This window comes from Hippopotamus amphibius, chromosome 8, assembly GCF_030028045.1.
Source record: "Hippopotamus amphibius kiboko isolate mHipAmp2 chromosome 8, mHipAmp2.hap2, whole genome shotgun sequence".
Lineage (NCBI taxonomy): Eukaryota > Metazoa > Chordata > Mammalia > Artiodactyla > Hippopotamidae > Hippopotamus > Hippopotamus amphibius.
The window spans coordinates 84584816-84597546 of record NC_080193.1 but is presented as its reverse complement, the minus strand read 5'-3'; positions in this window follow the sequence as shown (position 1 = coordinate 84597546).

The following is a 12731-nucleotide window of genomic DNA, read 5'->3' as shown; positions in this document are numbered from 1 at the left end:
ACACAGGCTCAGTGGTTGTGGAGCACAGGCTTAGTTTCTCTGAGGCATGTGGGATCTTCCCAGACCAGGGCTCAAACCCTTGTCCCCTGCATTGGCAGAATTCTTAACCACTGCACCACCAGGGAAGCCCCCCATTCTTTATGTGCATCTCCATGTACCTCTACAAATGTCATGTTAACATAGGTGGGTATGAAAAATCATTCCTTTCCACCCTCCCCTTCTGCCCAGCGCTTCCCTCCTGAAGTTAGCATCTATGGCTGTTACCTTTGCTCAAACAGCTAGTAAGGCCCCACAATTCTTTGCTCAGGTCTAGTGTTATGGGTTGAATTGCACCCCTCCCCCCAAGAAAGATATGTTGAAATCCTAATCCCCAGTACCTCAGAATGTGACTTTATTTAGAAAAAAGGATATTTATATAGGTTATTAGGAGGTCGTTGTGGTTGGGCCCTAATCTAAAATGACTGGTGTCTTTATAAAAAGGGGAAATTTGGATTCGGAGACAGACACATAGAGAAGGAGGACAAGGTGAAGATACACAGAGAAGACAGCCATGTGATGAGAGTGATGCATCTGAAGGCGAGGAATGCCAAAGGTTGCTGGCAGACACCAGAATGTAGAAGAGGCAAAGAGAGATTCTCTCTCGAGTCATCACAGAGGGCGTGGCTTTGCCCACATCTTGACTTCAGACTTCTAACTTCCAGTAATGTGAGACGACACATTTGTGTTGTTTTCAGCCACCCAGCTTTTGGAACTTGGTTCCTCTGGTTACTTTGGTACTTTGGTACTTTGTTCCCAGCAGCCCTGGGAAACTAATATACCCAAAGTCAACAGTTTAAAGAGAAAATGAATATACAAAACATTTCATTATTTTTTATTGTATATTTTATTTTAAACTGTTATTTAATGTGGTTGAAGGAATGTGGTTGAATGGGTAAAAGGAACTGAATGCTGGGTTTGGGTTACCTCGATGGACTCTACATTAATTCTTACAGAAATAATTTTCTTTTATAAGTCCTTTTGAAATAAACTGTCTTTTCCTGAAATATGACTTTGTCGTATAACATAGACACCTGGAGCTACTCTGGGCTGAGTGCTTTACATTTGTGACCTGCATCACTGATGCAGTTATCAGTAACCTTTTCTGCAGATAGTGGAATAAGTTTAAAAATGGTAACTTGCCCAGGGTGACATAGCTGATAGATGATAAAGTCAGACATGCCACCTAACTGCTATCTTAAAACAAAGTCCACCCTTTCAACTCCAAAATTTCATTATTATAGGAACTAATTACAAGGATCAACTTACAGTAAAGGATCATCATAGGCTCAATGTCCAAGGTCATGAAAGAGAGGAGATGCTTTAGAAACTTAAGATATCTGTGACCAAGGTATTTTCTCCAAACTTTTAAAGAATAATATGTATATTTATTTACTGTAGAAAGATTTAGATTAAAATATACTAGGTGTCAGATCCTGTGCTAGGAACTTTCATAGATATTAACTTTCAATCCTCATACCAACAGTAAAAAATCTATTACAGTATACTAATGTTATAAAAGGTTCATATTAAAACAACACAAATTAAATTTTACTGACAAGCAGGGATAATTTAGAATTCTCCACCATTCCCTCACTCACTGTTAGAGATGGATTTGATAACATGTTTTCAATGTCCTGTGATGGATTTCCTCTGTAACTTTAGTCTACTCACTGTTTCTCAATCTTTGATGATAGGTGAAGGATTCCTGTACAAGACTGAACAGCATGTCAGGCATACCATACTTTGTGAGTCATTTAATGGATTTTCAAAGATAACTTTAATTACACATAATTTTTGCCTTTGTGTTAACCCCGGGTTTAATGTGCAATTTCGTAGCAGTTACTGTGATTCTGCTCCATATTTTGCAGTAAATTTCCAGTATCCGGTATAGGAAGGGCAACATGATCATAAAAGGTTCTAGACTAGATTATGTAAAGGTTACTTTGAAGAACTCAGAAGGGGAATTAGTGCTGTATAGGAACTAATATGGATTCACTAGGAGAAGTTCTCCTATTAAACTTCACCAGGTTTCTAAGTTATTTATCAGGAGACTGATCTGTAGGTCAGAATTTTTGCAAAGTAGTTGAAAAAAGATCTTGTACCATCCTTAGGACAAAAGGTGAAATGTGGGCTGAGTGACCTTGACATGAATTCATAACGTGTTCAAGGACCCTAACTAAATGGTGACCAGCTTCACCTTAGAAAGAAGTCCCTGGTGGCAGGCTGAAAGAGTTTATCCTGACTTTTTTGTTGAAAATACTTAATGGGGATTAATATGGGGTTACAAAAAGTATAAATTTGTCTCATTTGCAGATAATGTGATTCTGGGAGGAATAACTGATACCCTGGATAATTAAATTGAAATCTGAAAAGAACTCAATAAACTAGAACTACAAGTCAAATCAAACACCACAAAATATACTACTAATAAATATAAACTTATTTATTAGTAGTATATTCTGCTCTGTGATTCCCAGACCAAATACATAAGTAAAGGAAGATGGAAGGATGAAAAAGACTTGTGGTCTTTAGTTGGCTGAATTATCAGCAAATAGGTGGTCATAGATAATAATGCAAATTTGAGCTACCTTAGTGATAACCTGGAACAATGGAGACAATCTTCTGACTTCTCTGGTTTTGCTCAGGCCACCCTTTGACCAATGATGTCACCTGGGGCGAAAAAGTCTAATAGAAACGTCAATAAACTGAAACAGACCTAGAGGAGAGAAAATTGAAGAAAGGTGAGAACACTTAAGTCATGTCATATGAGGACCCAGCTGGAGATGCCACATGAGGATAAGAGGAGAAATGACAGGTGTCTTCAAATATTTGTATGGCTGTCACCAACAAGTATTCAAATTCATCTATATAGCCCCTAGGGTAGAACCAGAGGCTATAGGGACAAGTAGCAGGGAGGTGGATTCTGGTTCAAAACAAAAAGAGCTTTCTAGAGCTGCCAGAAATGGGACAGGCTGTCTCCTTGCCCTAAGGATGTTCATGCAAGGATAAATGGCCACTAGTTGAGGAAATCTGGCCGTCACTTGCAATTGCCTATTTAATTTCCATCCTCTACTTTTTTTCTGTTTCTAAACATACCTCAAGTTTATTTGGAGGTAAATAAATGACCCAGTTCTAACCACAGAGGGCTTTAGACCTGAGAGAAATTCCCTGAAATGCTGGAGCATTTTGGTAAGTTTTTGATTTTCTAATAAGAAAAGAGAGATGTAACTGGTGGCCATCTCCTCTCTTTATCCTGCCTTGAATGCAGATGTGATGTTAAAAGCTTGCAGAAACCATCTTGAAACCATGAGGAAAAGGCCAAGATTCAGGGAGAATCACTTCTGACATCACTGAGCTGCTTACCTCCAGATACCTTGCTGTGTGAGAAAAACGCATCCTTAATTGTTTAAGCCATGGCAGTCGGATTTTTTCTGTTACTTGAAGCCAAATTCATTCCTAACTAATCCAGGAAAGTGAGAGCAAATAGCAATGACAGTGGATTAGATGAATTCTGAGTCCCTCCAACCTTAAGGGTTTTTAAGCCCGGAAGCTAAGTTAATGTTCTTAATACTTTCTATATTTAACCAATAACTATCCTTCTGAGTACTCACTATGTAGATGGTAGTATACTAAGGGCACTAAAACACTTCCTTACCTTGTATGGTACCAAAATCGCTAACGCTGTTCTGGGAATTCAACAGTACACGGGAGCCTCTCAACAATGTCATTGTAAGGAACAATGATTTTATTTGTGAATGAGTTTCCTATAGCAAATCTAATTTAATTTTGTAACTAATGGCCACCATTTCACAGCCAGATCCATATTTGGTTCGAATGCTCACTGCTCATGACATACTATGCTTTATGCTCTTTGGCCAAGGGTCTGTGAAGATAGTCCTTGGAATTTCTAATAGATCCCACACATTTAGGTCAATATCTCCCCTCTACCCACCAATACCCCCTCCCCCAGAAGGCAGAGAAAATGCCACCCAGAAACTACTAGGGAGAGTGTATCCTACGGAAACAGAGGGGACCCTAAGCCAGGGGGATGTCTTAGTCAATGTCCTGCTTTGGGTCATGGGGAAGACTTCTGAGGGGATGAGTCTCTAATGTCAGCACTTTGGATGGAGATCCTCCTTCTTCCTACCTTGCTGAATAGCTTCCTTTGGGGATAGCATCTCCATTTCAGTGCAGTTAGCACAATCCTGGTTGGCTGAAGATCAGGAACCAACCTTCAGACTGAGGGATCTTCTGCACACCAGTATAACCTCAGAGATAAGGTGGACAGTGGTCCAGAAATCAGGGTTTTCAGCCCCACCCCTGTGAGATGGAAGGGGTACCCGAGGAGGGATGCCAGGGTCAGCAGTAAAACTAGAAGTGAGAGGGCCTCGTAGAGTGGGGCCATAGTAAAGGCCAACTGTGACCACAAAGGGACACGGACCCTATACTTGTTGTCCAAGGGAAGATGGCTGAGGAGAGGGAGCAGTTATCCTGAGGACACTGTCCTGCTGTGTCAAGAGCACTGGTTTCCCAGGCAATTTTGAGGGGGGATGGGAACTACATCCCCCTGAGAGATGGGAGAAAACCACTGAAAACATAGCTGGGAAGTCTAGTTCACATCACAGGAACCTTGGCTGTGGGCTTGAGCTGAAGAAAGTGTCCATTGTAACCTAGGTCTGAGATTTCTCAAAAGCAGCAGCAGCAGGTATGGCCTTAAAAATTAGGATATTTTAGGGACTTCCTAGGTGGCACAGTGGTTAAGAATCTGCCTGCCAATGCAGGGGACACGGTTTCGAGCCCTGCTCTGGGAAGATTCCACATGCCACAGAGCACCTAAGCCCGTGCACCACAACTATTGAGCCTGTGCTCTAGAGCCTGTGAGCCATAACTATTGAGGCTGTGTGCCACAACTATTGAAGCCCATGTGCCTAGAGCCCAGGCTCCACAACAGGAGAAGCCACCACAATGAGGAGCCCGTGCACCACAATGAAGAGTAGCCCCCATTCACAGCAACTAGAGAAAGCCCGTGTGCAGCAACAAAGACCCAACACAGCCAATAAATAAGCAAAATAAATAATTAATAAAAATAGTTAGGACATTTTATATCAGGCCATTTAATACACATTTTTCAAAATGTGAACTGTAACCCATAGTGAATGATGTAATAAACAATGGGTCTCTAACAGCATTAAAAAAAGAGAAATAGAAGAAAACCAAATAAACTAGAAAGAAAACATCAGGATGCATTGCCTGCAGTGAAGGTGATGTGAAACTTTTATTAAAGAGAGAGAGAGAGAGAGAGAAAGTGTGTGTGCTTGTGTGTGCGTATACACCAGATTTTGATCTTAAATATATTTCTTCCTGTGAGTCAGGGTCAAAAATGTTTGAAAGCTGCTAATTAGGAGGCTTACTGCCTAGATAACTACTTAATTTGAATAATATAGTCTTTAGAACATTTTGTATCCTGTTTCATTTTTATGATTAAACTGACAGGAAGTAAAGTGATTCAGGGCATTGACCAATGTTAATTAAACAAACGTCTCCTGATTTTGGAATGACATGTTCTGGTTTCCTATTGCTCTTTTGGCTTATGCAAATGTCCATACTTTATTCAGCAAGAGGATTGTTTGTTCCTTCGCTGCTCTTACTTCCTTCTTTCTCATTGATAGTGATTTATTTCCTGGAACATTCTCTACCTTCATTTCCATAAATTTGATCATTAGTTCCAACATTCCTCCTTTCAATCTGGTATAAATTCCTTTTTTTTTTAAGTTAGACCATCTCTTTCTTGAAATGTTCAGGAGCCATGGTAGTGTACTTCACTCTTCACTTTCTCACTTGGACAGGTGAAGACCTTGCTTTATTTCTCTTAGTTTTACAAAGTGCTAGTTGAAGATATGGAACAAGAACGTACTTGCCAGAACCGATGGACAGGTGCTGGTTCTAGAGGGGAAAGATGCTGACGAAGAGGGGAATGAAGTGGCCTGATTGAATGCATATTGTTTCTGGAGAATTACCACATACATTGAAATAATTCAAGTGTGCCTACAAAATAATTAGAATCATACCACAAAGCAAAGAGATCTCAAGAATCCTAGCAGATCTGAACTTGGTCTGGAAGGAGCACTGGGAATTTCTAATTGGGTGATGCCACCAATGCTACCAGAATCTTGGGTCTTTTGAAACTTAGTGTGACCTCATGCATGGGGCTGATAAGAACTGAAATTCTTTCTTTTTTTTCATTAAATTTTTTTTATTAAAATAAGTAAACCTCACATTAATTGGGTGTACAATTCTAGGAATTTTGACTCATGGACAGATTCATGCAAACTTTACCACAATCAGGACACAGAACAGTTCTATCCTTCCAGAAAAACTCTTCTAGAACTGAAATTACTATTAAAAAAACATCACTTCTGCAGACAAAGCTGAGAAGCAGTGGCAGTTGGGCTCCTACCAAGGGCAGAAGAGGCCTCCAGACCCATCTACAGAACAGCTTCTGGACACAGATAAAACCTGGGAAGAGACAAAAGATGGCGGTGAAGTAGAGAGACGTGGAGTGCATCCCTCTCCACAGATGCATTGGGAATGCACGGAAGGACGCAGTGATTCCCACAGAGAACCAGCTGAACACCAGCAGACGGCCTCGGACACCAGAGAGGGCTGTGGGGAGCCCGACATAGCCAGTAGGGAGGCATCTACGAGGGCTCAGAGAGGGTGAAGCGGCGGAGCTGTGGCAGACAGGAGGGAGTGAGAAACACACGGAGGGTCCGCAGCGCAGCTCAGTGTTCCCGGACCGAGACATCGATCCACGGCTGAACGGAGGGTCCAGGAGCGGGAGCGTGGGAACCGGAGAGCTGGTTCAGGGTGAGAAGCATTGTTGCCGGTAGGGTGACGGACCGAGAGCACAGGAGGGAGGAGGTCCGCGGAGAGGAGTGCCCGTCCCTGAGAGCTGCCCGGCCGTGATGGCGGCTGGAGGCTGCAGGCTCACGGGCGGGGGGAGGAGCCGCGCGCGTAGCCTCTCCCTCTCTTTTGGCGCCTCTGCAATAGGCAGTGGAGAGACGCCCTGCGGGCCACCTAAGGCGCTCAGGGATAGCAAGCACCCTCAGGCACTCGGGCGGGGCTAGATTAAAACCCCTTGCAACGCCAGCAGCAGGGAGGCTGCCGAGAGGAAAAAAAAAAAAAAAACAACAGCATCAAAAAGAAAAAAAAACCCCGAGAGAGGCCCAACTCTAAGACTTTCTGTTTACGCCTGAGCCACCAGCGCCCTCTGCAACAGGCACCTCCAAGCCTGACTGAAACAACAGTGCACCACTGCTCACTCACTCCCAGGAGAAGCAGCCACTATTGTACCCTCTCCCTCCCCACACACCGACGCTTACAGACGAACAATAAAGGAACCTCTGCTGGTCACAGAATAACGCAAAAAAACCCAAGGACAAGCAACCCCAAAAGTTTGGACAACCATGAGGAAACAAAGAAACACCATGCAGGCAAAGGAGCAGGAAAAAAACCCACAAGACCAAATAAATGAGGAGGAAATAGGAAAAATGCCTGAAAAAGAATTCATAGTAATGATAGTAAAAATGATACAAAATCTCGATAACAAAATAGAGAAAGTACAAGAAACAGTTCATAAGAACTCAGAAAAACAAACAGCAATGGATAACAAAATAACTGAAATTAAAAATACTCTAGATGCTATAACCAGCAGAATGACTGAGGCAGAAGAACGAATAAGTGAGTTGGAAGATAGAATGGGGGAAATAACTCCCACAGAGCAGGAAAAAGAAAAAAGAATAAAAAGATTAGAAGACAGTCTCAGAGACCTCAGTGATAACCTTAAACGTACCAACATTCGAATTATAGGCATCCCAGAAGAAGAAGAAAACAAGAAAGGGTCTGAGAAAATATTTGAAGAGGTTATAGTGGAAAACTTCCCCAACATGGGAAAGGAAATAATTAACCAAGTCCAAGAAGCACAGAGAGTCCCATACAGAATAAACCCAAGGAAAAATACACCAAGACACATATTAATCAAACTAACGACAATTAAACACAAAGAAAAAATATTAAAAGCAGCAAGAGAAAAGCAACAAACAACATATAAGGGAAAACCCATAAGGATAACAGCTGACCTTTCTACAGAAACTCTGCAGGCCAGAAGGGAATGGCAGGATATACTGAAAGTCCTGAAAGAGAGAAACCTACAGCCAAGAATACTCTACCCAGCAAGAATCTCATTCAGATTTGAGGGAGAAATCAAAAGCTTTCCAGACAAGCAAAAGTTAAGAGAATTCAGCACCACCAAACCAGCCTTACAACAAGTGCTAAAGGAACTTCTCTAAGTAGGAAACACAAGAAAAGGAAAACACCTACAAATACAAACCCAAAACAATTCAGAAAATGGTAATTGGAACACACATGTCAATAATCACTTTAAATGTAAATGGATTAAATGCTCCAACCAAAAGACACAGACTGGCTGAATGGATACAAAAACAAGACCCTTCTATATGCTGCCTACAAGAAACCCACTTCAGACCAAGGGATACATATAGACTGAAAGGAAAGGGATGGAAAAAGATATTCCATGCAAATGGAAGTCAAAAGAAAGCTGGAGTAGCAATACTCATATCAGACAAATTAGACTTGAAAGTAAAGACTATTAAAAGAGACAAGGAAGGACACTACATAATGATCAAGGGATCCATGCAAGAAGAACATATCACAATGGTAAATATCTATGCCCCCAATATAGGAGCACCTCAATACATAAGGCAAATGCTAACAGCTATAAAAGGGGACGTCGACAGGAACACAATAATAGTGGGAGACTTGAACACCCCACTTACATCAATGGACAGATCATCCAAACAGAAAATAAATAAGGACACACAAGCTTTAAATGACACATTAGACCATCTCGACTTAACTGATATTTATAGGACATTCCATCCAAAAATGACAGACTACACTTTCTTCTCAAGTGCACACGGAACATTTTCCAGGATAGATCACATCATGGGTCACAAATCAAACCTCAGCAAATTCAAGAAAATTGAAATCATATCAAGCATCTTCTCAGACCACAACGCCATGAGACTAGATATCAATTACAGGAAAAAAACTGCAAGAAATACAAACACATGGAGGCTAAACAATTCACTCTTAAACAACCAAGGAATCACTACAGAAATCAAAGAGGAAATCAAAAAATATCTAGAAACAAATGACAACGAAAACACAACAACCCAAAACCTATGGGATGCAGCAAAAGCAGTTCTAAGAGGGAAGTTTATAGCAATACAGTCCTACCTTAAGAAACAAGAAAATGATCGAATAAACAACCTAACCTTACACCTCAAACAACTAGAGAAAGAAGAACAAAGAAACCCCAAAGGGAGCAGAAGGAAAGAAATCATAAAGATCAGAGCAGAAATAAATGAAAAAGAAAGGAAAGAAACCATAAGAAAAATAAATAAAACTAAAAGCTGGTTCTTTGAGAAGATTAACAACATTGATAAACCATTAGCCAGACTCATCAAGAAAATAAGGGAGAAGATGCAAGTCAACAGAATTAGAAATGAAAAAGGAGAAGTCACAACGGACACCTCAGAAATACAAAACATCATGAGAGACTACTACAAGCAACTATATGCCAATCAATTGGATAACCTGGAAGAAATGGATACATTCTTAGAAAAATACAATCTTCCAAGACTGAACCAGGAAGAAATAGAAACCATGAACAGACCAATCACAAGTACGGAAATTGAGGCAGTGATTAAAAATCTCCCAACACACAAAAGCCCAGGACAAGATGGATTCACGGGCGAATTCTATCAAACATTTCGAGAAGAGTTAACACCTATCCTTCTCAAACTCTTCCAAAATATTGCAGAAGGCGGAGCACTCCCAAACTCATTCTACGAGGCCACCATCACCCTGATACCAAAACCAGGCAAAGATGTCACAAAAAAAGAAAACTACAGACCAATATCACTGATGAATATAGATGCAAAAATCCTCAACAAAATACTAGCTAACAGACTGCAACAGCACATTAAAAAAATCATACACCATGATCAAGTGGGGTTTATCCCTGGGATGCAAGGATTCTTCAATATACGCAAATCAATCAACGTGATACATCATATCAACAACTTGAAGGATAAAAACCATATGATCATCTCAATAGATGCAGAAAAAGCTTTTGACAAAGTTCAACATCCATTTATGATAAAAGCTCTCCAGAAAATGGGCATAGAAGGAAATTACCTCAACATAATAAAAGCCATATATGACAAACCAAAAGCCAACATTGTTCTCAATGGAGAAAAACTGGAAGAATTCCCTCTAAGAACAGGAACAAGACAAGGGTGTCCACTCTCACCACTGTTATTCAACATAGTTTTGGAAGTGTTAGCCACAGCAATCAGAGAAGAAAAAGAAATTAAAGGAATCCAAATTGGAAAAGAAGAAGTAAAATTATCACTCTTTGCAGATGACATGATACTATATATAGAAAACCCTAAAGACTCTACCAGAAAACTGCTAGCACTCATTGATGAGTTTAGTAAAGTAGCAGGATACAAAATTAATGCACAGAAATCTCTTGCATTCCTATACACTAACAACGGAATAGCAGAAAGAGAAATTAAGGAAACTCTCCCATTCACCATTGCAACCAAAAGAATAAAATACCTAGGAATAAACCTGCCTAAGGAGGCAAAAGATCTGTATGCAGAAAACTTTAAGACATTGATGAAAGAAATCAAAGATGACATAAACAGATGGAGGGATATACCATGTTCCTGGTTTGGAAGAATCAACATCGTGAAAATGACTGTACTACCCAAAGCAATTTACAGATTTAATGCAATCCCGATCAGATTGCCAATGGCATTTTTCACAGAACTAGAGCAAGAAATCTTACGATTTGTATGGAAACGCAAAAGACCCTGAATAGCCAAAGCAATCTTGAGAAGGAAAAATGGAGTTGGTGGAATCAGGCTTCCTGACTTCAAACTATACTACAAGGCCATAGTGATCAAGACAGTATGGTACTGGCACAAAAATAGAAAGGAAGATCAATGGAACAGAATAGAGAACTCAGAAGTAAGCCCAAACACATATGGGCACCTTATCTTTGACAAAGGAGGCACGAGTATACAATGGAAAAAAGACAGCCTCTTCAATAAGTGGTGCTGGGAAAATTGGACAGCAACATGTCAAAGAATGAAATTAGAACACTTCCTAACACCATACACAAAAATAAACTCCAAATGGATTAAAGACCTACATATAAGGCCAGACACTATCAAACTCCTAGAGGAAAACATAGGCAGAACACTCTTTGACATCCATCAAAGCAAGATCCTTTTTGACCCACCTCCTAGAATCATGGAAATAAAATCAAGAATAAACGAATGGGACCTCATGAAACTTAAAAGCTTTTGCACAGCAAAGGAAACCATAAACAAGACTAAAAGGCAACCTTCAGAATGGGAAAAAATAATTGCCTATGAAACAACGGACAAAGGATTAACCTCCAAAATATACAAGCAGCTCATGCAGCTTCATACCAAAAAAGCAAATAACCCAATCCACAAATGGGCAGAAGACCTAAATAGACATTTCTCCAAAGAAGACATACAGATGGCCAACAAACACATGAAAAGATGCTCAACATCACTCATCATCAGAGAAATGCAAGTCAAAGCCACAATGAGGTATCACCTCACACCAATCAGAATGGCCATCATCACAAAGTCTGGAAACAACAAATGTTGGAGAGGGTGTGGAGAAAAGGGAACTCTCCTGCACTGTTGGTGGGACTGTAAGTTGGTACAGCCACTATGGAAAACAATTTGGAGGTTCCTTAAAAAACTACAAATAGAACTACCATATGATCCAGTAATCCCACTCCTGGGCATATACCCAAAGAAAACCATAATCCCAAAAGAAACTTGTACCATAATGTTTATTGCAGCACTCTTTACAATAGCCAGGACATGGAAGCAACCTAAATGCCCATCAACAAATGAATGGATACAGAAGATGTGGCATATATATACAATGGAATATTACTCAGCTATAAAAAGGGATGAGATGGAGCTATATGTAATGAGGTGGATAGAACTACAATCTGTCATACAGAGTGAAGTAAGTCAGAAAGAGAAAGACAAATATTGCATGCTAACTCACATATACGGAATCTAAAAATGGTACTGATGAACTCAGTGACAAGAACAGGGAAGCAGATACAGGGAATGGACTGGAGAACTCGAGGTATGGGAGGGGGCGGGGGGTGAAGGGGAAACTGAGAAGAAGCGGGAGAGTAGTACAGACATATATATACTACCAACTGTAAAATAGTCAGTGGGAAGTTGTTGTATAACAAAGGGAGTCCAACTCGAGGATGGAAGATGCCTTAGAGGACTGGGGCAGGGAGGGTGGGGGGGAATCGAGGTGGGGGCGTCAAGGAAGGGAGGGAATATGGGGATATGTGTATAAAAACAGTTGATTGAACCTGGTGTACCCCCCAAAAAAATAAAATAAAAAAAAAAAAAAATAAGAAAAAAAAAAAAAAAAAAAAAGAACAGGAACAAGACAAGGGTGCCCACTCTCACCACTATTATTCAACATAGTTTTGGAAGGTTTAGCCACAGCAATCAGAGAAGAAAAAG